This window comes from Mauremys reevesii, linkage group 14, assembly GCF_016161935.1.
Source record: "Mauremys reevesii isolate NIE-2019 linkage group 14, ASM1616193v1, whole genome shotgun sequence".
Classification (NCBI taxonomy): domain Eukaryota; kingdom Metazoa; phylum Chordata; order Testudines; family Geoemydidae; genus Mauremys; species Mauremys reevesii.
Window position 1 is genome coordinate 34131132 of NC_052636.1, and position 25983 is coordinate 34157114.

At 53.5% G+C, this 25983-nt stretch overlaps 1 pseudogene; it reads left to right on the plus strand.

Moving 5' to 3' along the window:
• Positions 1 to 25983, plus strand: part of LOC120381651 — a 259864-nt pseudogene that overhangs the window by 215002 nt on the left and 18879 nt on the right.

The window sequence follows — 25983 nt, forward strand, 5'->3', positions numbered from 1 at the left end:
CTCCATGCACTTCTCTAGTTCTTTTTAGAACCCTGTTAGTGTCTTGGTTTTCACAGCATCCCCTGGCAAGGGGTTCCACAGGTTGACTGTCTGTAGTGTGAAGAAATACTTCCTTTTGTTTGTTTTAAACCTGCTGCCTATTCATTTCACTGGATGACCCCTAGTTCTTGTGTTAAGAGGAGGAAATAACACTTCCTTATTTACTTTCGCCACAAAAGTCATGCTTTTATAGACCTCTACCATATCCCCCCTTAGTCGTCTCTTCTCCAAGATGAACAGTCTCAGGCTTTGTCTACACTGGCACTTCTCTCCTGCCAACAAAGAGCAGCTACACTGCGCGCCTGTCAGCAGAACGGCTGTAGCGGCACAGCCGTGTGGCTAAAAGCTGCGGCGTGCAGCCATAGCCTCAGTCTTATTAATCTCACCTCATGCGGAAGCTGTTCCATATCCTTCATCATTTTTGCTGACCTTCCCTGAACCTTTTCCAATTCCAATATATCTTTTTTGAGATGGGGCGACCAGATCTGCACACAGTATTCAAGATATGGACATACCATGGATTTATATAGAGGCAATAGGATATTTTCTGTTTTATTGTCTATCCCTTTACTAATGATTCCCAATATTCTGTTTGCTTTTTTGACTGCTGCTGCAGATTGAGTGGATGTTTCCAGAGAACTATCCACAGTGACTCCAAAATCTCTTTCTTGAGCGGTAACAGCTAATTTAGACCTTATCAGTTTATGTGCATTTGATATTATCTTTTCCAATGTGCACTATTTTGCATTTATCAACATTGAAATTCATCTGCTCGGTAACTGGGGAAAATCATAAATGCACCTGGGGGCGGGTGGCAGAGTTATTTACCAGAACACAAGATCTCTTGCGGTGGGGGATGGGAAGTTCATTTATCCCGGGAAGGGAGGAGGGATCAGGACCGGGGTGAGCTGTACATCACCTACAGGAGGGACACTTCTCCCCAAAACCTCATCAACTTGCACTGAGCCAAATCCTCCATCTCTGCAGCCCACATTTCATCTCCTTCCTCCCCATCCCCCCAGGAGCTAGAAAGGATCCCTGGTCACTGTGACATCCAGACAGACCGTGGGCAGGGGCTCTGGGCTAACACAGACTGACCCTCTCCTGCCCAGCAGCCTCCTGCGTCCTAAGGGCATCATGTTACCCCCGTGTCTGACCCTGCAGGCTCCCTGGGCTCCAGCGGGGATGGGTCCCTGGCTGAGGCTGGCAGGGTGGGCCCTGCATTCACCAGGTCATTCTTATGCCAGGCAAACCTAAGTGACGGGGGGCTCTGGGCACCTACCAGCAGCTCCTCGCTCTGCCGCTCCTCCTCGTCTTTGGCTGCTTCTCTCTCTTTTCCCAGAGGGGCCAGATGCTTTTGTGGTGCCTCCTGGAAGAAGCAGGGGAGGGAGGGTTAGAAACTGCTGCAAACCTCCCAGCTGCCAGATTTCAGGGCCCGTCCTGCCCTGCAGACGCCTGTGCAGGGTCCCTGGGACTCAGACTGAGAGGAGCTGGTGAAACAGGGAGCAACTTTTCCAGAGGAAACGCAGGGCCCCAGGCTGCAGTGACAGGGGTGCAGCCCAACCCCCAGCTCCCCGGGGCCTCACCCACATCCCAAGCAGCCAACTTCAGACAGTCCCCCACTTTCCCCAGCGCCAGCCCCCAAAGCTCCCGCAGGGCCAGATCTGAACATGGAGACCCCCAAACATCCCCCAGCCCCGACCCCCCAGCGCACCCCAAACTCCCAGCTCCCCCCCAGCCGCTCCCCCCCCAGCCCTGACCCCAGTGCTCCCAAACTCCCAGCAGCCCCACAGCCTCCATCCCCAGCCGCTCCCCAGCCCTGACCCCAGTGCACCCCAAACTCCCAGCTCCCCAGCCCCAGCCGCTCCCCCAGCCCTGACCTCCAGTGCACCCCAAACTCCCAGCAGCCCCACAGCTTCCATCCCCAGCCGCTCCCCCAGCCCTGACCTCCCAGTGCACCCCAAACTCCCAGCTCCCCAGCCACCAGCCGCCCCCAGCCCTGACCCCCAGTGCACCCCAAACTCCCAGCTCCCACAGCCCCATCCCCAACCGCTCCCAGTGCACCCCAAACTCCCAGCTCCCCCAGCCCAATCCCCAGCCGCCCCCAGCCCTGACCCCGCAGTGCACTCCCAGTTCGCCCACAGCCCCCATCCCCAGCCGCCCCCCCGCCCGGCTCTGACACCCCAGATCCGCCCCCGGGCCCAGCCTGGGCTCCGAGCTCTGCAGCCGAGCCGTGCTCCGGCCCCTCCTGCAGCTCCTGGCCCAGCCACTCCCGGGCTCCGTCGCCCCGGCCCCGCCCCGGGCAGCCTTGCGGCCGCGCGGACCTTGGGGACCACCCCCAGGCAGGGGTCGAACCAGGCAACCGGGCCCGCCTCCCCCCCCCCCCCGCCGGAGTGTGTCCGCCCCACGCGTGTCCCTGCCCCCCACCCGGGCCCTGCCCGCCCCGCACTGCCTCCAGCCCCACTGCACTGCCCCGCGGGCAGCCGGGCTGGAGCAGCCCCCGCGCTGCGCTCCCGGCCATGGCCCCGCTGCCGCACAAAGGGGCGGGGGCTGGGACGGGGGGGCGGGAAGGGTCGGCTCCTCCCGGGCCCCACGCAGGGGGGTGGGACACGCGGGGACCCGCCTCAGCCCGGAGGGGGCAGGAGGGGGCGGGGCTCCCCAGGGGAAAAGCGGAGGCGGGGCGGGGGCTGCTGAACCATCAGACTCAGGAGCCCCCGGGCAGCGTATTAACGCGCCTCCCGCAGCCACGTGCCGCTCCCGGGCACTGCGCATGCTCAGTGACAGCCGCTGAAGCCGCTGCCCTTCCCCCTGCCCATATCAGCTCAACGTTCTGCTCGTTCCAGGGGCTGGTGCGGGGCGGGGCGAGTGACAGGGGGCGGGGCTGAGCAGGGGGCGGGAATTGCCCGGGCCGTGGGCAGGAGAGGGGCTAAGGGACAAAACCAGGGCTGGGGGGAGGAGCAGGAGAGACCCAGGAGTGAGGCTCTGGCAGAGGGTGACTAAGGGCAAAACCCGGCACAGGCGGCAGCAGTGACCCCAGTGGGACTGAGACCAGTGTTTGCAAAAACGCTGTGTGTGGGGGGGGGGGGGGCAAAGCCGCTTTTTTTCTTTTAATTTCCCCGCCCCCAGACAGCACCGCTCAGCAGGGGCTTCCCAGGGCTCGTTCTTACAGACACAGGCATCCCCCTGCCTAGCCAGTGCAGCTCCCCTCTGTATGATCCAACCTACGGAGGCTCTGTCTGCACTACACAGTTCAGAGCGCTGCGGTGGGTGCCGGTGCGCCTGGTAATCCACCTCCACGAGGGGATGCGCTCTGAGCACTGGGAGCCGAGCCTGTCCACGCTAGCGCTTTAAAGCGCTGAAACTTGCTGTGCTCAGGGGTATGTGTGTGTGTGATTTTTCACACCCCTGAGCCAGCGAGTTCGAGCGCTTTAACTTGCCAGTGTAGATAATCCCTGAGATTTAATTCAGTAAAACATTTTACACAGATCCCCTCAGAAACAAAGAATCCCTTCTCACTGTATCTGAACGCATAGAGTCTCCAAGCAGTTTCCTAAGTTGTTTTATCTGCTGCTGGGATAACCTGAATTCCCTGAATTTTTAAATTTAATTTTTTCTTCTCATTTTAGAGCTGACAGAATTTCTGGCCTAGTGTCAAAACTTTGTTTTGAGTCAATCCACCACTGGGGATTGCATTTTTGCAACTGTTATTTTGCCTCAGTCTAGCCCTTAGTGTTTTTCCACATGCCGTTGTGTACAGCTTGATTCTCAAATATTCAATAAAGGCAGGATACTATCGCCTATAATGTCTTTCTCCCTGGAAAAAAAATCTATTGTAATTTTTGCAGAAAATTAGAACTGCCAACATGGGTCAGACCAATAGTCCGCCTAATCTAGTATCCTGTCTTGTGGCAGTGGCCAATGCCAGGTGCTTCTAAGGGAATGATCAGACCAGGCAATGACACAGTGAACCATCCCATTGCCCACTCCCAGCATCTGGCAATCAAAGGACGGTTTAGGGACATGCAGAGCATGGGCCTGCATCCCTGATGATCTTGGCTAATAGCCAGTCTACTTATCCTGAGGGACTGATCTAATTCTTTGTTCAACCCATTCATAGTTTTGCCTTTCAAAATATAATGAACACGCATCTACAACCCCAAGATACCTTGACAACCACAAGAATTCTAAAATCACGAGTTATACACCCTTGAGTCAAGACATTGTAATAAATAAATGAGATCTTTTTTGTGCCTCTTTGTTCCTGAGCCTGTAGGGTGCAGTAAGGCCAGTTCCAATGCCTTGAGCCGAAACATCTGAATGAATCTTTGTCTACCCCAGACTGTTCCTGTTACCTCTCCCAAACATTTAATATACCTAAGGCCATATCTACACTTTAAGGGTGGGTTAACTCAAGTTATGTCAGCACAGAGTCACTACGGTTTCTATGCCACGTATTAGGAGGTAGCCGTGTTAGTCTGTATCCACAAAAACAACAAGGAGTCCGGTGGCACCTTATCTGTTAATCTTTAAGGTGCCACCGGACTCCTTGTTGTTTTTACGGTTACTATGTCACTTGTGCGCATGCCTCCTGGACTCCTTGCCTCAGCCGTCAGGGTACTCACCAGAACCACTTGTATAGTTTCAGAGTGAGGTGCACCATGAATAGATCTCCCTCTGTCCACCCACTGCATTTTGGGACACTTTGGTTTGGCAGTGTATGCTGGGTACCAAACAGCTTAGTCAGGGGTGGTTGTGGCCATGGGATCCAACTTCTTAGAACGCATTGTTAACTAGCCACTAATGTTATATGTGTCCCCTACATAAACGTATACATAATGTTTACACCGTTTTTTTCTAAACCCACAAACCTGCCTGGCCCTCCTCACTGTCTGCCATCTCACACAGAACCATGGAGCTTGCATGGCTCTGCACTATTGTCATGAGCGTTTGCACCCAAAGGTGCATGCTCCTTTCCTATTTGCAGATCAGCAAACACACGTTATACTCTACAGTCTTTATGAAAATATGCTTATGATCTGGATATGACATAGCTAATATATACTTTATGCAAGATGGCTGATGTGAGGTATCATTGCAAAACTTAAGACCTACTGACTGTGTTAATCCAACCTGTATGCATGTAACGTTTGTACCTGAGGCTAGAAATATTAACCATGTCTCTGTATTTCAAAGGTGCTCTGTTGGGGGAGGCCAGACAATGTTAGTGGCTTATTGAAGGAATGCACAAAGACATAAAGCTTACCCCAGGAACTGTGTGCAATAGGAACCTCTGAACGATAGTGTTATACAGTGGGGACTACTTGAGCAGGATCAAATACCTGCACACAGTGGGTGCTGTTTTGTTGTACAGACAAAACTACACGGGATCTTTTCAGGGGGCAAGACAAAGATGCCACATTTATTATGATAATTGATTTATGACCAAGAACTAATATTTTAATCCTTATACACACACATTATACCTAATACCTATACACACACACATTCACACACACACATGTTGGTGTCACTAGGCATAACTCTAGGTAACTCGGGGGGATGGAAGACCAAGAGTGTCAATGAAGCCTCCCTGCTCTAGGCCTAAGTGAACCAAGGCTCCTCCATGATGAACTTTAACCAACCTAAGTAGCTGCAAAACAAAATGTGTAACAGTCAGCTAACTGCTCAAGGCAGTCTGAAGCGGTAATGATAAGGGAAGTCTACATGCCTCTGTGACGGACAAGATAACAGGTCCTCCTTCACCTGGAGAACTCCCTTGCGAAACTCCCTTCAATGTTCCCAGAACCTCCCCAGACTGCACCCCAGGGTGACAACCCATCACACCCTAGATTACACAAGTCTCAGCGGGTTGGTAACATCCTGTTATTTCCTGCCTCCCACCACCTGTAGCAGCTACCACCTTCCTATGCCTTTACTGCTCCTCTCCCTCCAAGCAGAGCCCACCACCAGCTCCCTGAGAATCCCTTACCTGAGCCAGCTCCATTGCAGCCATTCCCTTCCCCCTGGGAGGATGGGATAATCTGGAACAAACGTGGACGTTACTTTGTAGCCTGTCAGGGCGAGAAGGGCAATGTGAGAGAATTCAGACAGGGCTTTTGTCCATTCTACAAGCCGATTCCCCCCAGGATTTTTCCCTGCTAATGAACATTCTAGGTTCTGCCACACTCTGAAGCACAAAGTGACCTTATTCCAGTACAGGTCTAGCCCCCTCCTACCAGGGTGTAACCCTCTGACACCCTCTGAAACCCTCCCAGTAGCAGAGTCTCTGTGTTACACTTATCAAGTTTGCGGATGATACCAAAATGGGAGGGGCTGCAAGTGCTTTGGAGGATAGGATTAAAATTCAAAATGATCTGGACAAACTGGAGAAATGGTATGAAGTAAATAGGATGAAATTCAATAAGGACAAATGCAAAGTACTCCACTTAGGAAGGAACAATCAGTTGCACACATACAAAATGGGAAATGACTGCCTAGGAAGGAGTGCTGGGGAAAGGGATCTGGGGGTCATAATGGATCACAAGCTAAATATGAGTCAACAGTGTAACGCTGTTGCAAAAAAAGAAAACATTCTGGGATATATTAGCAGGAGTACTGTGAGCAAGATACGAGAAGTCATTCTTCTGCTCTACTTCGAACTAATTAGGCCACAACTGGAGTAATGTGTCCAGTTACGGGTGCCACATTTCAGGAAAGATGTGGACAAATTGGAGAAAGTCCAGAGAAGAGCAAAAAAAAAAATTATCAAAGATCTAGAAAATATGACCTATGAGGGAAGATTGAAAACATTGTGTTTGTTTAGTCTGGAGAAGAGAAGACTGAGAAGGGACATGATCAGTTTTCAAGTACATAAAAGGTTGTTACAAAGATGCGGGAGAAAAATTGTTCATTTTTAACCTCTGAGGATCGGATAAGAAGCAATGGGCTTAAATTGCAGCAAGGGCGGTTTAGGATGGAGATTAGGAAAAAAAAACCTTCCTGTCAGAGTTGTTAAGTACTGGAATAAATTGCCTAGGGGGGTTCTGGAATCTCCATCACTGGGGATTTTTAAGAGCAGGCTGGACAAACACCTGTCAGGGATGGTCTAGATAATACTTAGTCCTCCCTTGAAGGCAGGGGACTGGACTAGCTACCTCTGAAGGTCCCTTCCAGTTCTATGATTCTATCAATCAGAGGCCAGAGAAGAGCAGAATCCAAGGAGTCACTTTGGGGGATTCTCCCTGTCACTGTCCCCAAGGCAGCTCTCTCAGGTTTACAAAGTTGTTTGATGCTCCAGCCTTTATCCAGTCTCTCCTGGCAGTGCCCCTTTCAAGAGCTGGGCCTAGTTTTAGCTTTTGACAAGCGTGACCCCAGGAGCTCTGAGACTGGGCCTTCTTGCCTCAGCACATCTTGTTTCTTTCTGTGGCTCCCCAGCGAGTCCCACAGCCTCATACAGACTGTGAACATAGGAAGAGCCCACTGCCTCAGACCAATGGTCCATCTAGCTCAGTGGCCAATGCCAGGTGCTTCAGAGGGAATGAACAGAACAGGGAATCATCAACTGATCCATCCCCTGTCACCCATTCCCAGCTTCTGGGAAACAGAGGCTAGAGACACTATCCCTGTCCAGCCTCCCTGTGACACTGGCAGATGAGGTGTTAGCTCTTGCAAAAGCCCCCATGTCTTCACTGAACAGGGACAAACGCATCGCTGGAATCAGTCTGACTCACCTGTGTTAGTATTGTTAAAACAGGTATTCATAGAATCATAGAATCTCAGGGTTGGAAGGGACCTCAGGAGGTCATCTAGTCCAACCCCCTGCTCAAAGCAGGACCAAACCCAACTAAATCATCCCAGCCAGGGCTTTGTCAAGCCTGACCTTAAAAACCTCTAAGGAAGGAGATTCCACTACCTCCCTAGGTAACCCATTCCAGTTCTTCACCACCCTACTAGTGAAAAAGTTTTTCCTAATATCCAACCTAAACCTCCCCCTCTGCAACTTGAGACCATTACTCCTTGTTCTGTCATCTTCTACCACTGAGAACAGTCTAGATCCATCCTCTTTGGAACCCCCTTTCAGGTAGTTGAAAGCAGCTATCAAATCCCCCCTCATTCTTCTCTTCTGCAGACTAAACAATCCCAGTTCCCTCAGCCTCTCCTCCTAAGTCATGTGCTCCAGCCCCCTAATCATTTTTGTTGCCCTCCGCTGGACTCTCTCCAATTTTTCCACATCCTTCTTGTAGTGTCGGGCCCAAAACTGGACACAGTACTCCAAATGAGGCCTCACCAGTGCTGAATAGAGGGGAATGATCACATCCCTCGATCTGCTGGAAATGCTCCTACTTATACAACCCAAAATGCCATTAGCCTTCTTGGCAACAAGGGCACACTGTTGACTCATATTCAGCTTTTCGTCCACCGTAACCCCTAGGTCCTTTTCTGCAGAACTGCTACCCAGCCATTCGGTCCCTAGTCTGTAGCAGTGCATGGGATTCTTCCGTCTTAAGTGCAGGACTCTGCACTTGTCCTTGTTGAACCTCATCAGATTTCTTTTGGCCCAATCCTCTAATTTGTCTAGGTCCCTCTCTATCCTATCCCTACCCTCCAGCGTATCAACCACTCCTCCCAGTTTAGTGTCATCTGCAAACTTGCTAAGGGTGCAGTCCACACCATCCTCCAGATCGTTAATGAAGATATTGAACAAAACCGGCCCCAGCACCGACCCTTGGGGCACTCCACTTGATATCGGCTGCCAACTAGACATGGAACCATTGATCACTACCCATTGAGCCCGACCATCTAGCCAGTTTTCTATCCACCTTACCGTCCATTCATCCAGCCCAGACTTCTTTAACTTGCTGGCAAGAATACTGTGGGAGACTGTATCAAAAGCTTTGCTAAAATCCAGAAATAGTACATCCACTGCTTTCCCCTCATCCACAGAGCCGGTTATCTCGTCATAGAAGGCAATTAGGTTAGTCAGGCATGACTTGCCCTTGGTGAATCCATGCTGACTGTTCCTGATCACTTTCCCCTCCTTTAAGTGGTTCAGGATTGATTCCTTGAGGACCTGTTCCATGATTTTTCCAGGGACTGAGGTGAGACTGACTGGCCTGTAGTTCCCTGGATCTTCCTTCTTCCCTTTTTAAAGATGGGCACTACATTAGCTTTTTCCAGTCATCCGGGACCTCCCCCGATCGCCATGATTTTTCAAAGATAATGGCCAATGGCTCTGCAATCTCATCGGCCAACTCCTTTAGCACCCTCGGATGCAGCGCATCCGGCCCCATGGACTTGTGCTCGTCCAGCTTTCCTAAATAGCCCTGAACTACTTCTTTCTCCACAGAGAGCTGGTCACCTCCTCCCCATACCGTGCTGCAGAGTGCAGCTGTCTGGGAGCTGACCTTGTCTGTGAAGACAGAGGCAAAAAAAGCATTGAGTACACTAGCTTTCTCCACATCCTCTGTCACTAGGTTCCCTCCCTCATTCAGCAAGGGGCCCACACTTTCCTTGACTTTCTTCCTGTTGCTAACATACCTAAAGAAACCCTTCTTGTTACTCCTAACATCTCCGGCTAGCTGCAACTCCAAGTGTGATTTGGCCTTCCTGATTTCACACCTGCATGCCTGGACAATACTTTTATACTCCTCCCTGGTTATTTGTCCAATCTTCCACTTCTTGTAAGCTGTTCTTTTGTGTTTAAGACGAGCAAGGATTTCACTGTTAAGCCAAGTTAGTCGCCTGCCATATTTACTTTTCTTCCTACACATCGGGATGGTTTGTTCCTGCAACCTCAATAAGGTTTCTTTGAAATACAGCCAGCTTTCCTCGACTCCTTTCCCCGTCATGTTATTCTCCCAGGGGACCTTGCCCATCAGTTCCCTGAGGGAGTCGAAGTCTGCTTTTCTGAAGTCCAGGGTCTCTGTTCTACTGCTTTCCCTTTTTCCTTGTGTCAGGATCCTGAACTCGACCATCTCATGGTCACTGCCTCCCAGGTTCCCATCCACTATTGCTTCCTCTACTATTTCTTCCCTGTTTGTGAGCAGCAGGTCAAGAAGAGCTTTTCCCCTAGTTGGTTCGAATTATAAGAATGTGTTTAGACTTCATTGAATGCTCGTGAGTTGCTGCCTGGGATAATATCTGACTAGTTGTATTGTGAGCCTCTGTGGCTCTGTAAATCACCAGAGGAGAGAGACTTTACCTATGTGAAGTGCTGATTGGCAACAGAATCCATTACACCCTGCCTGGGAGGAAAAGTCCATCAACACCAGATGGACCATTATGGGATGTTAAAGAAGACACAAGACTGTTGTTGTGCTCTTGACTTCCCATTAGCTGAGTTTGCAGTTCAGAGCACATGGCAAGAAGGTGATAAAAAAACCCCACACAGAAACGTAGTGAGGCGGTGTGGCTCCCCGCCACCCCAGAGGGGGAAGAGCCCATCTGGAGGCTGGAGTTGGCAGAGCTAGGGAGCGCTGAGCTCACCCCTCAGAGGGTCAGGCAGCGACCCAGAACTATAAAGGCCGGCCCTCAGCGCTCACTAGGAGCCCAGCCACCGGAGACAACAGACGTCTCTAGTGGAACCCATGACTGGGAAAGCCCCGCGGCCCAAGGCGGCCGCCCAGACTGGCCAGACCGGCCCTGCGCCCGCTATCCGGAGGAGTTGCCAGGCCTGCTGATCAACCCCTGCCCCAAAGAACCCATGCTCCTGGATCCCCCAGAGGCCAACACCAAGACCCAGTTTGGGCCCGAGGGGGAGTGTGGAAGTAGCCCGGGGGCAGCTGACCCCAGTCTGGCTGCAGCACTACCAGAGCCTATGTCGGTGTGTTGCGGCCAGGATCCCCACTGACTACGCAGCGGGCCTTCTGCTGCTGCTAGGGCCCCGGGCTGGGACGCAGTGGAGTGGGAGGGCCTGTGCCCCCCCAATGTTCTGTCTCTCCAAGGACCTGGCCCCTAGTGCAAAATAACACACTCCCCAGAAGTCTGAAATGGCCACTTCATAGCTGATAAAATGTTATTAATCTGGGAATTACCAATGAGAAACAACCCAGTGACGGTGATATCCTGAGGAAAAGATCTCATGTGTCTTTAGATCATAGCGATTCGTAATCTGGAACTTTATACACTAAAATGCCTAATTCGTAGCCCTACGGCAATTGCCTGGTGTCACTACAGGGCAGAATTAAGGTTGGTGCCTTAGTTGTGAATTTCCATCCCCTGGCATATTGCGATTGCTGGTAAGTGGGTTAGATAAAATTCATTTTGTCTATTTCTTTCTTTTAATTTCAATAGATAATATTTATTTTAACCCTTTTTTTCAATGTTTATAATTTAAATGTTCAGAGCTGTGGGAAATTATGGGGGTCATCAGACAACAATTATTTAATTACAGTAAATGCTGAGATGCCAAAAGCCAAATCATATAACTGTTCAAAGAGAAATAGTCAATGTCACACGCAAAATATACAGTGTAAATATCCTTAAATCAAACTCCACTTTCTCCAGAAGCATTTCTGTATATTACCTATGTGGAAGCCAATTAATAATTAACAAGGATTTGAAGGGATCTTAAATGTATGTTAGTTAAGTTAGCATGAGTTGGCTAGAGAATGTAAGCAAGAGAATGTCAGACAGAGTGAACTGTGTGAAAAGTTATTACGACCTTGCAATGTACAGTTTTGTTTTTTTCTAGTAGTAAGACAAATAGATAGCAAAGAAGCTTATGTATAAACAAATGCAAATGTTTTCTTTTTACTGTCTCCAGGATTGCTAGCTATTGTCTGTAACAAAGGTATAAATGCTTGTAGTGATTGTTTACTAATTGAGAGAGACCTGTCCGGGACAAGGGGCAACCCTGTTTCCTAGGACACTCTCTCCCTCTATTGTAATTACTAGAGAAAGAATAAAGTATTTGATTTTGCTGCACCCAACCAAAAAGCGAGAACTGAGTTTTTCTTCGACACCTACATAAATATTTTTTCGTGTGTGTGTGTGTGTATACAGTAAAATCAACATTTACTGCAATTTATTCATACAAATCTAATCATTTCAAGCATAATTTTAAGTAATGAAGTACTTGAATTCTTTCACTTCCTAGACTGGAATGTTTCATTTCAGGATAATTACTCCCTCCCTGTGATGTATTTCACTTTCAGTACCGTAACCCTCTTGTGATGTAGCTCCTGTCTGGGAGCTCTGCTGAGGCCAGTGGCATTATGATCAGAAGGTGACACACTGACACATGAGCAGAGACACATGGGGGAGGGGGGGACGAGGTAACATGGAGGCTACCAGAGTTGAACGTGGCTGTAGGAGCAAACGCTCTCTCAGCCTCTCCTCTCTCCCACCTCCCAGGGTCAGTAACTCTGAATCGTTCCCTGAAATCTAAATAGCCCCAGTATGAGAGACAGTGATTAATGCAGGTACCTTAGGGGCTGCAGCGCCAACCCCCTGCCTGGACGAGGAGGGTGAAGAATTGCAGTAGAAATGGGTTAGGCTGGGAGAGGGCACAGCTGATGTGGGACTGGGAGCCAAGTTGACCAAGAAGCCAGAACTCATGGGGGGTTTGGGAGAAGAAGTCAACAGGACTGGGTAGAGGCATTTCAGTGTATTTTCCCCATTAACCATTCTGCCATGTATTTAATTTAGAAACTTTTCATTCCCATCTAAACACCTTGGAGCTAAGCTGGGTTGATGCATTTCCACTTACAGTGGTACAGTTGTAATTAGGTGTTTAATCAGATGCTCATGCAGCACAAAGCAGTCAATAATGGGTGTGCTTTCATTCATTAACTTGACTGTGTGCTGTGCATCGCTTTGAAAAAAAGATGCTGTGAGGGAGTGTCAAAATTTTAGGCAGTAAGAAATGGTAAGTAGGTGTCAGTTCATTTCTCATGCGTTTCTCTCCTAATTTTAATGTCAGTTTTGAATCAATATTAATACCATGTTGTTTTAACAGCAGTAGGGTCCATTTGTATAATTGTTTGCAAGATTTCATTGGATATTGTGACCCAGCCGTCTTCACCTTTTATTTTCAGATTCCTAAATACACCCCAGCGCACCTCTCCTGACAGACTGCAGGCCCTGGCCGGTGACATGTTCCTTAGAGAGCAAACACCTGACGAGCCCTTTCGCCCTCAAACGCGCATCTGGCTCTTTGACGTTGCTTTATCCGCCCCACCAGAAAACGCTGTAGGGAACCCGGTCATTACAGCCGACCGTCACTAGGTACCGTTCTACCAGCTCTGGGCCGACATTCAAATGGTTCTGTTTGTTTATCTTTCATTCAGCTTTGCAATTCTTAGATCCCATTTAAAAACTGGAAGTGAAATAACCAAAGCAAGTTACGAAGAGAGCGGCCTCGGGCATAGGTGGGGGTAAAACAATAACTGGAAAGAACTGACTATGCAAAAAGGAACATCGCAAACTATCAGAGCCCAGACCCCCGCCCAACTGAACCCACCCCAGCCAGGCATATCAAGCTGGGTCCGTGAAAAATCGCCCAGCCCGTCTGGCAGTGAACGCTGCGTGTTCCAGGCAAAGCTACGGTGTGTGCGTCTGCTCTGCTGACATGCTGCTTTGCTACGGAACGAGCCATGGCCACAGGGAGCAGAGACATGGACTCCTACAAAACACAATCCCACATACACCTCCAATGCCGCATCCCCCTGCCTACCCACTGTCTGCCATTCCCTCCCTCACCTCCACATGGCCATGCTCAGCCTACTGCTAACACTTCCTCCCAGCCTTCAGCACTATAAATAAATAAAACATGGTGTTACAAAAGGTAGATTGTGCAGAGAAACCTGATCTGGACGTCAGTAAGGCTTTTGATACAGTTCCACATGGGAAACTATTTGTTAAATTGGAGACTATGGGGATTAATATGAGAACCGAAAGATCAATAAAGAATTGGTTAAAGGGGAGTCTACAAGGGGGTCATATTGAACGGTGAGTTGTCAGGCTGGAGGGAGTTACTAGGGCAGTTCCTCAGATCAGTCTTGGGACCAATCTTACTCAACACTTTTATTAGTGATCTTGGCACAAGAAGTGGGAGTGGGACACAGAGCCGGGAGGGATTGCCAATACGGAGGAGGACAGGAACATCATACAAGAAAAGATGCATGTCCTTGAAAGCTGGAGTAATCGAAATGGGATGAAAATCAATAGTGCACAAATTCGACTTGTTAGTCCCCAAGTGCAAAATTTTGCAATAAGCTGGGGGTTTGTCAATTGGAAGTGACAGAGGAGGAGACTGGTTGATCACAGGATAATTATGAGCTGCCAATGTGATGCAGCCGTGAAATAGGTTAATGCAGTGCTAGGATACATCAGGTGAGGGATTTCCAGCAGACACATAGAATCATAGATTATTAGGGTTGGAAGGGACCTCAGTAGATCATCTAGTCCAACCCCCTGCTCAAAGCAGGACCAATCCCCTGACAGATTTTTGCCCTAGATCCCTAAATGGCCCCCTCAAGGATTGAACTCACAACCCTGGGTTTACCAGGCCAGTGCTAAAACCACTGAGCTATACATGAAAGGGTCAGTACTGTTATACAAGGCACCGATGAGACCTCATCTGACATACACCTCTACCTTCTGCCCTTAAAGTCTGTGAGTCTATAAGCTGTGCTTTGTGTTGCACAGACCCTGATGGAGATCAGGGCCCCATCGTGCAGCACATGGCAGAGAACCTGACTGAGATCAGCAGCCCCATTCTGCTGGGCACTGCACAGACAGAGAGGGACAGTCCTTGCCCCAAAGAGATCACAATCCAAGTAAACAATGGGGAGGAGGAAAACAGAGAGGGGCTGTGACTTCCCCAAGGTCACCAAGCAGGTCAGGGACAGAGCCAGGAACAGACCCCGTTAACGCCAGAGCCCCGTCACCCGCAGCTTGGAAAGGTCCCCAGACCCCATTGTATTAGGCTGCAGAAAGAGGTGGTTTGCCCATGGATGCACAGGCTGTCTTGGCAGGCAGCTCAACTGTGGTCCCTGCACACAGCTGGGTGTATGGGTCATGGGTCAGGAGAAGTCAGTGTCCAGTCCTGTGGGGCTGCGCTCCTGGCTCATACCTCCAGCACTCACTGCTGCCCTCCTTCCCAGCTGCACTGTTCAGCCAGCCCCAGGCCTCTGGGAGGTCACTGCCCCCCCTCCCCTATCCCCTGCAAGCCTTCAAATAGGGACATAGTGCACCAGTGCCAATCAGAGTGCACTAGTGTAAATTCTGTCTGTACTAAGGGTTTGCACCAGTGCCTAAAACACCAGGGTGGCAGAGACCTTCAGTGCCAAAAACAGCAGTACAGTGGCACTAGAACTGGGATCTAGTTCTAGCTCGGTCACAGACAGCCTGGGTGACCTTGGACACGCCAATGTTTCTCCTCCCAACTTCAGTCTCTTTACCCAGCTGCCACTCACTGGGGTCTCTCTCTCCAGAGCTGCTCACCACTACAGTCTGTGTGGGTGTCCCCAGAGCTGAGGCAGGTCAGCTCGGGAATAGTCTTACAAAGGGGCTGGGGAGTCTCTGTCCCTGGAAGATTTTAAGAACAGGTAGGACAAAGCTCTGTCAGAGACAATCTACATACACTTGTCCTGCCTCGGCAGAAGGAGCTGGACATGACAACATCTTGAGGTCCTGTCCAGCTCTACATTGCTATGATGTTATGCAATATAGATACGTATAAAACAACATGATGAAACCAAATGAAAACATGGTGTCAGGCAATTCAAAAAACAATAAAAACCCTACACTGCACAGCATAAAATGACACAATACTAAGGAGAAGAAAGCAACACAATGCAAACTAACACACCTTAGAACAAAAGTACACAATGCAAAAGAGCTCAACTCAAACCAACATAACACAGACACCAAACCAGCTGAGGCAAAATAACGCATCATAAAACTATGCAACACAGCATGGTGCATCATAGTTCCAAAAGGCAACAGGCAAAACAGCTCAGCGTAGAACAGGGCACAGCACAAAAGAGAATTCTTTCAATTAGGCCTGGAAGGGATCTTGAGAGGGCGTCTACTCCAGCCCCCTGTGCTGAGGCAGGACCAAGTATCCCTAGACATTCCCAGACTGGTGTATCTCTAACCTGGTCTTAAAAACCTCCAGTGAAGGAAATTCCACAGTCTCCCTTGGAAGCCAATGCAAGGCAAACACAGGCCAAACAATGCTACACACACACACGCTGGGCTTGGGTTTAAGGGGAGAGGCAAGAATTCAAACAATCTAGGTTCTGCCCCAAATTCTCCATGCAAACTTGAGCAAATTACTTCAGCTCTCTGAGCTTCAGTTTCCCCATCTGTAAAATGGAGAGTCGCCTCCCACCATTGGCCTATTTAGCCTTTGAGCTTTTTGTGGCAAGGCCTGTCCCTGTGGGCATGTCGACACTGCAGTCAGACACCGGCGGCTGGCCCGTGCCCGCTGACTTGGGCTCACACGGCTCAGGCTGTGGGGCTGTTTAATGGTGGTGTCCATGTTCCGGCTGGGGCTGCAGCCCAAGGTCTGGCACCCTCCCACCTCGCAGGGTCCTACAGCCTGGCCCCAGCCCGAGGCCAGACATCTACACTGCAATTAAACAGCCCCTTCACCTGAGCCCTGTGAGCCTGAGTCACCTGGCATGGGCCAGCTGGGGGTTTTAGTGGCAGGGTAGAGATACCCTTTTCAGCACCTGTCACAATGGGGACCCTGATCTCGGTGTCTGTGCAGAGCCCTGCATAACAGGGGCCTGACCTCAGTCGGTGACTCTGCAACTCCCAGCATTACAGGATCCCTAATTTTGTTTAGGGCCCCTGCAGCAACTGGTAAAATGTGGGGGCCGGATCTCTGTCAGGGTCTGTGCAGTGCACAGTACAGTGGTGGGGCGTGATCTGGGTTGGGGTCAGTGCAGTGCCAGACTCAACGGGGACACACATCTCAGTCAAGGTCTCTAAAGTGCCCAGCACAATGGATGCAGCAGTTTAGGTCACAGTCGTGCACCGCCTGGCTTAAAGGGGGCTGTGATCTCGGTCTAGGCCTCAGTTTTACCTGGCACAACAGTGGGGTCTGATCTCACCTGGGGTCTCTGCAGCGCCTGGAGAACAGGGCCACGCTCAGTACGATAAGAGTCCTGATCTCAGTCACACACCTGGAGAGAAAAGTGGGAAGATTTTTGAGCATTAGATATCAGTATTTCAGAACTGAGGAGAAAATGGGGCACAAACTAAATATTTGCTAATGTGAGACAGAAGCACCAACATCTGGAAGATTTTACATCAGCATTTAACAGTTCAAGAGAACGGAGGGGAAATTGGAGGGGATTATACAGGGATATTCAATCAACAACAGAATGAGATGGATTCTTCTTGCCTCACACTCACAGGGCCAGCAGGTGCTGGGAGTAGCTGGGACTGGAAAACCTGGGGCTGGGTCGTCTCCATGGGGGGACACTGGCTCCTCCTCCCCTTCCTGGCCCTTCCCAGGCCCTGCTGCCAGCAGAGAGTGGCCCCCAGCCCAGCCCAGAGGTGTCCCTGTCTCAGGGCCCCAGCCTCTGCCCATTCACCCTCTGCCCAGCTCAGGAATCCTCGGGGAACCATTTCCCACCGCACAAGGACAAATCCCTGCAGGTGGGAATGGGGGAAACCCCCAAACCTGAGACCTGAACTGGCCACTGGCGAAGGGGAGAGAAAATGGGGCACAGTCGGGGGGGGGGGGGACAGGGAACTTCTCAGGGGTTGGGGGAGGGGGGGGTCACCCTGGGCGCTGCTCGTGGCTCTCTAGGGAGAAAGGGGGCAGGACGGGGGAGATGGGGGGGTCCCCACGGGAGGGGGCAGCGGTAAATCCGAGGGGATCTCAGCCCCCCCCTTTCTCTGCCCGCTCCTCGGGGGTCACCTGCTCCCCCCCCGGCCATGTCCGGGCTGCACCGACATTTCCCCCCCAGCCCGGCCCCACGCAGGGTTAATGAGCCCCAGGGCGGCTCCAGCGGGGCAGGGCCGGGGCCGGGCACGGGGGAGTTAATGAAGGGCTCTCCCGCCGCGATCTGCGCATGCCCAGAGCTCCAACGGCACCAACCCTTCTCCGGCCCGGGAGAGGCTCCAACGGCCCCGCGCGAGCCAGACAGAGCCGCAGCGCCCAACGCTCCTTTCCAGCCCGGCTCTGGCTCCCCCGCCGACGTCACTTCCGCTCCAGGGAGGCTCTGGAACTACATCTCCCAGCCTGCCCCGGGGCCGCTTCTGCCCTCCGCAGCTCAGGTAAGGGAGGCCCCATCTCATCCCCGCCCCTCGTAGAGACCCCGCCCCCGTCACCGCCCCAGGAGCAGCGGCCCCGCCCGGAGCCCCTCGGCCCCGCTCCCTCCCGTGTGCCGGTCCCTGCCCGCGGCCGGGGCGCGTCCCCCTCGCGCCAGAGCCCGAGACCCCGGGAGCAGCTCGCGGGGCCCGAGACGCAGCGGCTTGTGGGGGGGAGGCGGGGCCGGGCTCTGCCCGCAGCGAGGCCGGGAAGGGACCGGAGGGGAAAGTGCCCCCCGGAGACTGTCCGGCCCCAGGTTCCCCCGGCCTGGGCCTGCTGCGCCAGCGGCCCCCGCTGCTGCCCCGCCCAGCGCCCCCTGCTGCTGCCCCCGCCCAGCGCCCCCGCTGCCAGTCACCCCCTCCCTGCTGCTGCTGCCCCGCCCAGCACCCCAGCTGCCAGTCACCCCCTCCCTGCTGCTGCTGCCCCACTGCCCAGCGCCCCACAGCTGCCAGTCTCCCGCCCCCCCTGCCCAGCGCCCCCCCAGCTGCCAGTCACCCGCCCTGCTGCTGGTGCCCCCACTGCCCAGCGCCCCCCCAGCTGCCAGTCACCCCCCCTCCCTGCTGCTGCTGCCCCACTGCCCAGCGCCCCAGCTGCCAGTCACCCGCCCCTGCCCAGCGCCCCCAGCTGCCAGTCACCCGCCCTGCTGCTGGTGCCCCCACTGCCTAGTGCCCCCAGCTGCCAGTCACCCCGCCCTGCTGCTGCCCCCACTGCCCAGCGCCCCAGCTGCCAGTCACCCCGCCCTGCTGCTGCCCCCCCGCCCAGCGTCCCCCCAGCTGCCAGTCACCTGCCCCTGCTGCTGCCCCCACTGCCCAGCGCCCGCTGCCAGTCACCCCGCCCTGCTGCTGCCCCACCGCCCAGCGCCCCAGCTGCCAGTCATCCTCCCTGCTGCTGCCCCAACAGCCCAGCACACCCCCCGCTGCCAGTCACCCCCCCCCCTGCAGCTGCCTCCTCCCCACTGCCAGGGAGTTTTCCTGCTCCATACTCCCCTCACGTACCCTCTTAAAGCACCTCCCCAAAGGGCTCCCTGCTGCCCATGTGAAGGGTGTGGGTGTGGGTGTGAATTATTACTGTCTGTTTATGGAACTTCCATATACAATCCCGTCACACTGTCCAACTACTGTCACTTACTTGGTATAAAATCTCTTCAGACCCGGGTGCTTTTCTCTCATTATCAAATATTTCTTTTAGACCTATTTCTTCCCCAATTCTCAAGGATAGATTTAAAATATCCCGTGTGCGGTGCTGTAGTAGCCATGGTGAGCCCAGGATATTCGAGGCTGCCCCCGTGATTTATATACAAACGTTCCGTGTTATTCTCCATCCCATTCCTTGTGAATCTGAACACGTTCGCTTTTCTGCTGGCCGCTGTGCAGTGAGTGGAGCTTTTCATTGATCTGTCTACAGCAGTGCTTCCCAACCTTTTTGTGGCCAGTAGCACATTCATGTTTTCAGAAGAGAGTGTGGTGGGCGCCAACAATTTTTCAAGGCTTATTTTCTGTTTACATTAAATATACAAAAAGTCATTTAATATTACATAATATATGAATCCATAAGATAAAAACAGTAATTTTAAATGTAAAAGGTATTAACTAAATTATTTGGCAATTACTCTTTCACCTTCCCATGTCAATTTGTTCTTTTTTATCTACAAAACATTTTACAAAATAAATATAAACAATTTTCATCTTTATTTTTAAAAAAGTAAAACATTGTTGAACTGCTGGTCCAAATATATTGATTATCCTTCCTTTAACATAGACTGAAGCCTGCAGCCCCAGAGTTCTCTGTTCCCGGCCGGGGCTGGGCTGCAGCTTCTCTCCAGCTTTGAAGCCACAGCCCCGTGCCTGCCAAGGACAGAGAACGCCAGTGCCTGCAGCCTCGGAGAAGCTGGAGAGAAGCCGCAGCCCCGCACCTGCCAGGGACAGAGAGCATCAGTGCCCGCAGCCTGCAGCCCCGGAGAAGCTGGAGAGAAGCTGCAGCCCCGCACCTGCCAGGGACGGAGAGCACCGACGCCCGCAGGCTGCAGCCCCGGAGAAGCTGGAGAGAAGCTGCAGCCCCGCACCTGCCAGGGACGGAGAGCACCGACGCCCGCAGGCTGCAGCCCCGGAGAAGCTGGAGAGAAGCTGCAGCCCCGCACCTGCCAGGGACGGAGAGCACCGACGCCCGCAGGCTGCAGCCCCGGAGAAGCTGGAGAGAAGCTGCAGCCCCGCGCCTGCCCGGGACAGAGAGCACCGGCGCCTGCAGCCTGAGTTCTCTGTCCCCGTCAGGCGCAGGGCCACAGCTTCTCTCCCCTGCTGGGCAGTAAGTGGGTGCACATAAATGCCCCGGCGGGCGCCATGGCGCTTGCGGGCACCACGTTGGGAACCACTGGTCTACAGCAACGTGCAGATCCCTTTCTTTAGTTGTATAGCCGATATGTTCTGCTGACGCTGCTAGGTGTAATGCATGTTCAGTAGGGGGTTCTCCCCTACTAATGCTGCAGTGTCCTTCTCCTCTAGGTTAGTATATTAATGATCTCATTTTGGTGTTATGTGTGTCAGTTCGGTGCCATGGCACTCGTGTGCTCAGACATCTGAGGATGCTCTGCAGAAAAGCTCCCTGAGTGGGGTGATCCACAGGGAGTTGCTCAAACCTCCAAAGTGCCTGGCCAGGGCAGGACATTAGCCCAGCAAGGGAGGGGTGTGGCAGTGACATCACAAAGGCCTTTTGTAGGACCTCAGCCTATTGGTCCAAGGTGGTGGGGAGGTGGTGACCTCACAGAGAGATGCTGACATCAGCCAGGCAGGACAGGGGCGAGGGGCCGGGGAAACCTCAGAGACCCCTGTGGCTTTGCTCCAGCAAGTCTCCTTCTCCAGGTCTCTCTTTGAGGACTGAGGGAGTATTTGGGTTCACGGACGTGAGTGCCAGGAGGAACCTCTTTCGAGTTTTCTCCTTCCCTTCTAGGAGCCCTGTGAGGAGCTGATTTAAGGGGAGGGGAGCTGGAAGGCTCCTGGATAAAGGAAGGGGCGAAGTGGGGACTGGCAGGTGACTGGCAACTGAGGGCTGGGGGCCACTGTGTGGGGAGTTTGGGGGCAGTGGTGGGATTGGGAAATGGGGTCTGGACAGTCTCCATGGGGGACACATGCTCTTCTCATCCCCACCTTGGCAGAGAACGGGCACCTCCTCCCACCTCCACTCCAGGGGCAGCCATGTGCTGGGGAATGACTCAGGCAACAATTTCCCACCTAAAGGAGGACAAATCGCTGCTGATAAAACGGATGGGAAAAGCTGCCCCATGGGAGAGATTTTGAATGGACACTTGAGAAATACAGAGAGACCAGGAGGGAAAAGGGGAAAAGCTGGAGAGACTTTGTAGGTGGGAGGACGGGGCACAAACAGGGCAGGCTTCAGTGAACTCCCCTCCCCCACGGGAATTTCCTGGCTGCACAAACCAATTCATATTTCCCGCCCCAACGACCTCCCTCCCCTGCGCCCCCCAGCTCAACTCCAGTGGCCCCCCCAGCCCGGATCTTCCCTTTACCCCCAGCCCCGCCCCCACCTGCCTGACTCCCCACCATCAATTCCTGCTCAGCCCGCCCCTGTTGCTCCCTCGCCCTGTCCCAGCCCCGCCCCAGCGGAACGTTCCGGCTGATACGGGCAGGGGGGAAGGGCAGCGGCTTCAGCAGCTGCTACTGAGCATGCGCAGTGCCCGGGAGTAGCACAGTGCTATTGACAGCAATTTAATGCACCGCCGCCCCCGTCCCAGCGGGGCGGATCCTGCTGAGGCTCCGCTGGGGCCGAGGCGGCCTGAGGCTTCTCCCGGGTTCCCGGGCAGAGTCACGTGCCCGCCCCCAGCACCCCGGGTCTCACTCCCCGGGGGCTCCGGGCGGGGCTGGGGCGGGCAGAGCCCGGGGCTGCCCGGGGGGCGGGGTCCAGCTGGAGAAACCCCCCCCGGCCGGGCCCCCCCGCACAGACCCCTCCGGGGAGCAGCAGCGGCTCAGCCCGGGCCCGGCTCACGCGGAGGCGGCAGCAGCAGCTTTGTTCTCCCAGCCCCAGCGGTTCTCGCACGGAGCATGCGCAGTAACAGCTGCTGGAACCCGCCTTCCCTGAGCTGCGGAGAGGGCGGACGCGCCCCCGGGGCAGGCTGGGAGATGTAGTTCCTGATGCTCCCTGGACCGGACGTGACGTTGGGGGCGAGACCAAGCGGAGCTGCAAACGCGCGCGGGCCGCTACGGCTCTGCCTGGCTCGCGCGGGGCCGTTGGAGCCTCTCCCGGGCCGGAGAAGGGTTGGTGCCGTTGGGGCTCTGGGCATGCGCAGATCGCGGCGGGAGAGCCCTTCAGTAACCCCCCGTGCCCGGCCCGGGCCCTGCCCCGCTGGAGCCGCACCAGGCTCCGCCCGCCCCGCTGCGGAGCTGCAGCCTCCAGGTCCCGGAGCGAGCCCCGGGGGCGGGGCCGGGCCGGGCCGGGCCGTGACTCTGCCCCAGTGCCCGGGGGGGACCCGGCATCTCGCAGCGCCGGGATCTGCTCCCTGGGGTGGGGGGCAGCGCCCGCGGGGGGTTCGGAGCTGCTGCCCCCGCAGGAGCCCAGCGCCCCCCGGGCCCGGCCAGGCTCTGCCCTGGGGCCCCGCGGGGGGTGCCGGGGGGAGGGGCCCGACCCACTGGGGTCCCTGCGTGGGGCGGGGGGGTGAGACCGGGCTGGGGCGGGCGGGAAATGTCTGTGCAGCCCGGACATGGCCGGGGGGGGGCAGGTGACCCCCGAGGAGCGGGCAGAGAAAGGGGCGGGCTGAGATCCCCTCGGATTTACCGCTGCCCCCTCCCGTGGGGATCCCCCTCCTCCCCCCTCCGGCCCCCGTTCTCCCGAGAGAGCCCCGAGCCGCGCCCAGGGGGGCCCCCCCACCCCTGAGAAGTTCCCTGTCCCCGATTGTGCCCCATTTTCTCTCCCTTCGCCAGTGGCCAGTTCAGGTCTCAGGTTTGGGGGGTTTCCCCCATTTCCACCTGCAGGGATTTGTCCTTGTGCGGGTGGGAAATGGTTCCCCCGAGTGATTCCTGAGCTGGGCAGAGGGTGAATGGGCAGAGGCTGGGGGGCCCTGAGACAGGGACACCTCTGGGCTGCGCTGGGGGGGCCACTCTCTGCTGGGAAGGGGGCCTGGGAAGGGCCAGGAAAGGGAGGGAGGTTCAAGTGCCCCCCCCTCCCGCCCAGCCCCAGGTTTCCCAGTCCCAGCTACTTCCTCCCCGCCCAGCCCAGCAGCCCCACTTGCTAGTCACATTCCCAGACCCCACTTCCAGCCCTCCCTACTGATAGTGACTTTGTGACTCCAGCCCTCCTTTCCCCTGTCAAAAGACATCACCCAGGTCTTCTTGCCGGCCATGTGAGTGTGAGGCAAGAAGAATCCGTCACATTCTGTTGTTGATTCAATATCCTTGTATAATCTCCTCCAATTTCCCATCTTCTCTCTTCAACTGTTAAATGGTGACACAAAATCTCCCAGATGTTGGTGCTTCTCTCTTACATTGGCAAATATTTAGTTTGTGCCCCATTTTCTCCTCAGTTCTGAAATACTGAGATCTAATGCTCAAAAATCTTCCCGCTTTTCTCCCCAGGTGTGTGACTGAGATCAGGGCTCTTATTGTACTGAGCGTGGGCCTGTTCTGACAGCTGCTGCAGAGACCCCAACTGAGATCTGGGCCCTGTTCTGCCAGGCGCTGCAGAGACCCCAGGTGAGATCAGACCCCACTTTTGTGCCAGGTAAAACTGAGACCTGGACCGAGATCATGGCCCCCCTTGTGCCAGGCAGCGCATGACTGTGACCCAAACCGCTGCCTCCATTGTGCTGGGCACTTCAGAGACCTCGACTGAGATCTGTGTCCCCGTTGGGTCTGGCACTGCACTGACCCCGACCCAGATCACGCCCCACCACTGTACTGGGCACTGCACAGACCCTGACAGAGATCCTGCCCCCACAATTTGCCAGATGCTGCAGGGAACCCGAACAAAATCCAGGATCCTGCAATGCTGGGAGTTGCAGAATCCCCGACTGAGGTCAGGCCCCTGTTGTTCAGGGCTTTGCATAGACACTGACCAAGATCAGGGTCCCCATTGTGACAGGTGCTGAACAGACACCAAGGGTATCTCTACCCTGCCACTAAAAACCCCCAGCTGGCCCATGCCAGGTGACTCAGGCTCACGGGCTCAGGCGAAGGGGCTGTTTAATTGCAGTGTAGATGTCTGGGCTCGGGCTGGAGCCAGGCTGTAGGACCCCGCGAGGTGGGAGGGTGCCAGACCTTGGGCTGCAGCCCTAGCTGGACCATCGACACCACAATTAAACAGCCCCACAGCCTGAGCCGTGTGAGCCCAAGTCAGCAGGCACAGACCAGCCGCCGGTGTTTGACTGCAGTGTAGACATGCCCACAGGGACAGAGAGTCCTTGCCACAAAAAGCTCAAAGGCTAAATAGGCCAATGGTGGGAGGCGACTCTCCATTTTACAGATGGGGAAACTGAAGCTCAGAGAGCTGAAGTAATTTGCTCAAGTTTGCATGGAGAATTTGGGGCAAAACTGGGAACTGAACCCAGATTGTTTGAATTCTTGCCTCCCCTTAACCCCAAGCCCAGCGTGTGTGTGTACAGCGTTGTTTTGGTCTGTGTTTGCCTTGCATTGGCTTCCAAGGGAGGCTGTGGAATTTCCTTCATTGTAGGTTTTTAAGGCCAGGTTAGAGATACACCAGTCTGGGAATGTCTAGGATACTTGGTGTTAGGGGCTTAGTCCTTCACCCTCTCACTTCCTGGTCCTCGCATGAACAGAGAGCAGCAGTACCCCAAGTCCAAAGGCGCAAATAATTCAATGTTTATTGCGGTGAACTTCCAGCAAGCAATGATTCCAGTTTCCTTCCTTACTGTCCCCTTCCCAGCTCTGACACCACAGAGCCTTGCCTGTGTCCCTGTTCCTGTTCCCATTTCCCCCGTTAGCAAAACATGATCCCAATTCCCCAGTCCCTGTTCCCATTTCCCCATTACTTCCTGATTGACTGCAGACTATATAGTAAAACCTGAGTTTTGCTTAGCTATTTCTTAACCAGTCATTTTACTGAAATTTAACTATCCAATCCTAACACATTGTAACATGGTTATTTAACCAATTATATTCCACCACCTTCATTGGTTTACACCCAACAAAATTAATTGTACAGCAGACAGAAACAATCACAGAACCAGACAGAGACCATGCAAATAAACATACAGAACAATACAGAAGTGAGGATTTCACAACTACATTCATACAGACATAAGGGTTTTCCAGCTGTGTCTATTGATAAGTGAGTTTTTGCCAGACAGGACGCTATCAAACCAGGTTTCCTTTTACATCTTCTAGGCTCTTCTCTTTCTCTGGAGGTGACAGGAATATCAGGGCAGGATTGTATTCCCAACAGCCCAATAGCACCTTATTTCAATGTGACTAGTTTGGAATGTGAGGATGTGACCAGACACTTCCCAGCGTATGGCTGCCTAACTACATCTTGGCTGAAGGCCTTAGCCTGTCGCAGTAAGAGAAGGCCATTCCACAGACAGTGATCTTTGATTCCTTCTTTTATACCTCTGTAACTAGCTAAGTGATAAGAATACACCTACATTCTTACAATCCAGGCCTTTGCAGACAGGCCTGAATAGCTCTATCCTAACACTCCACACCCCCCCC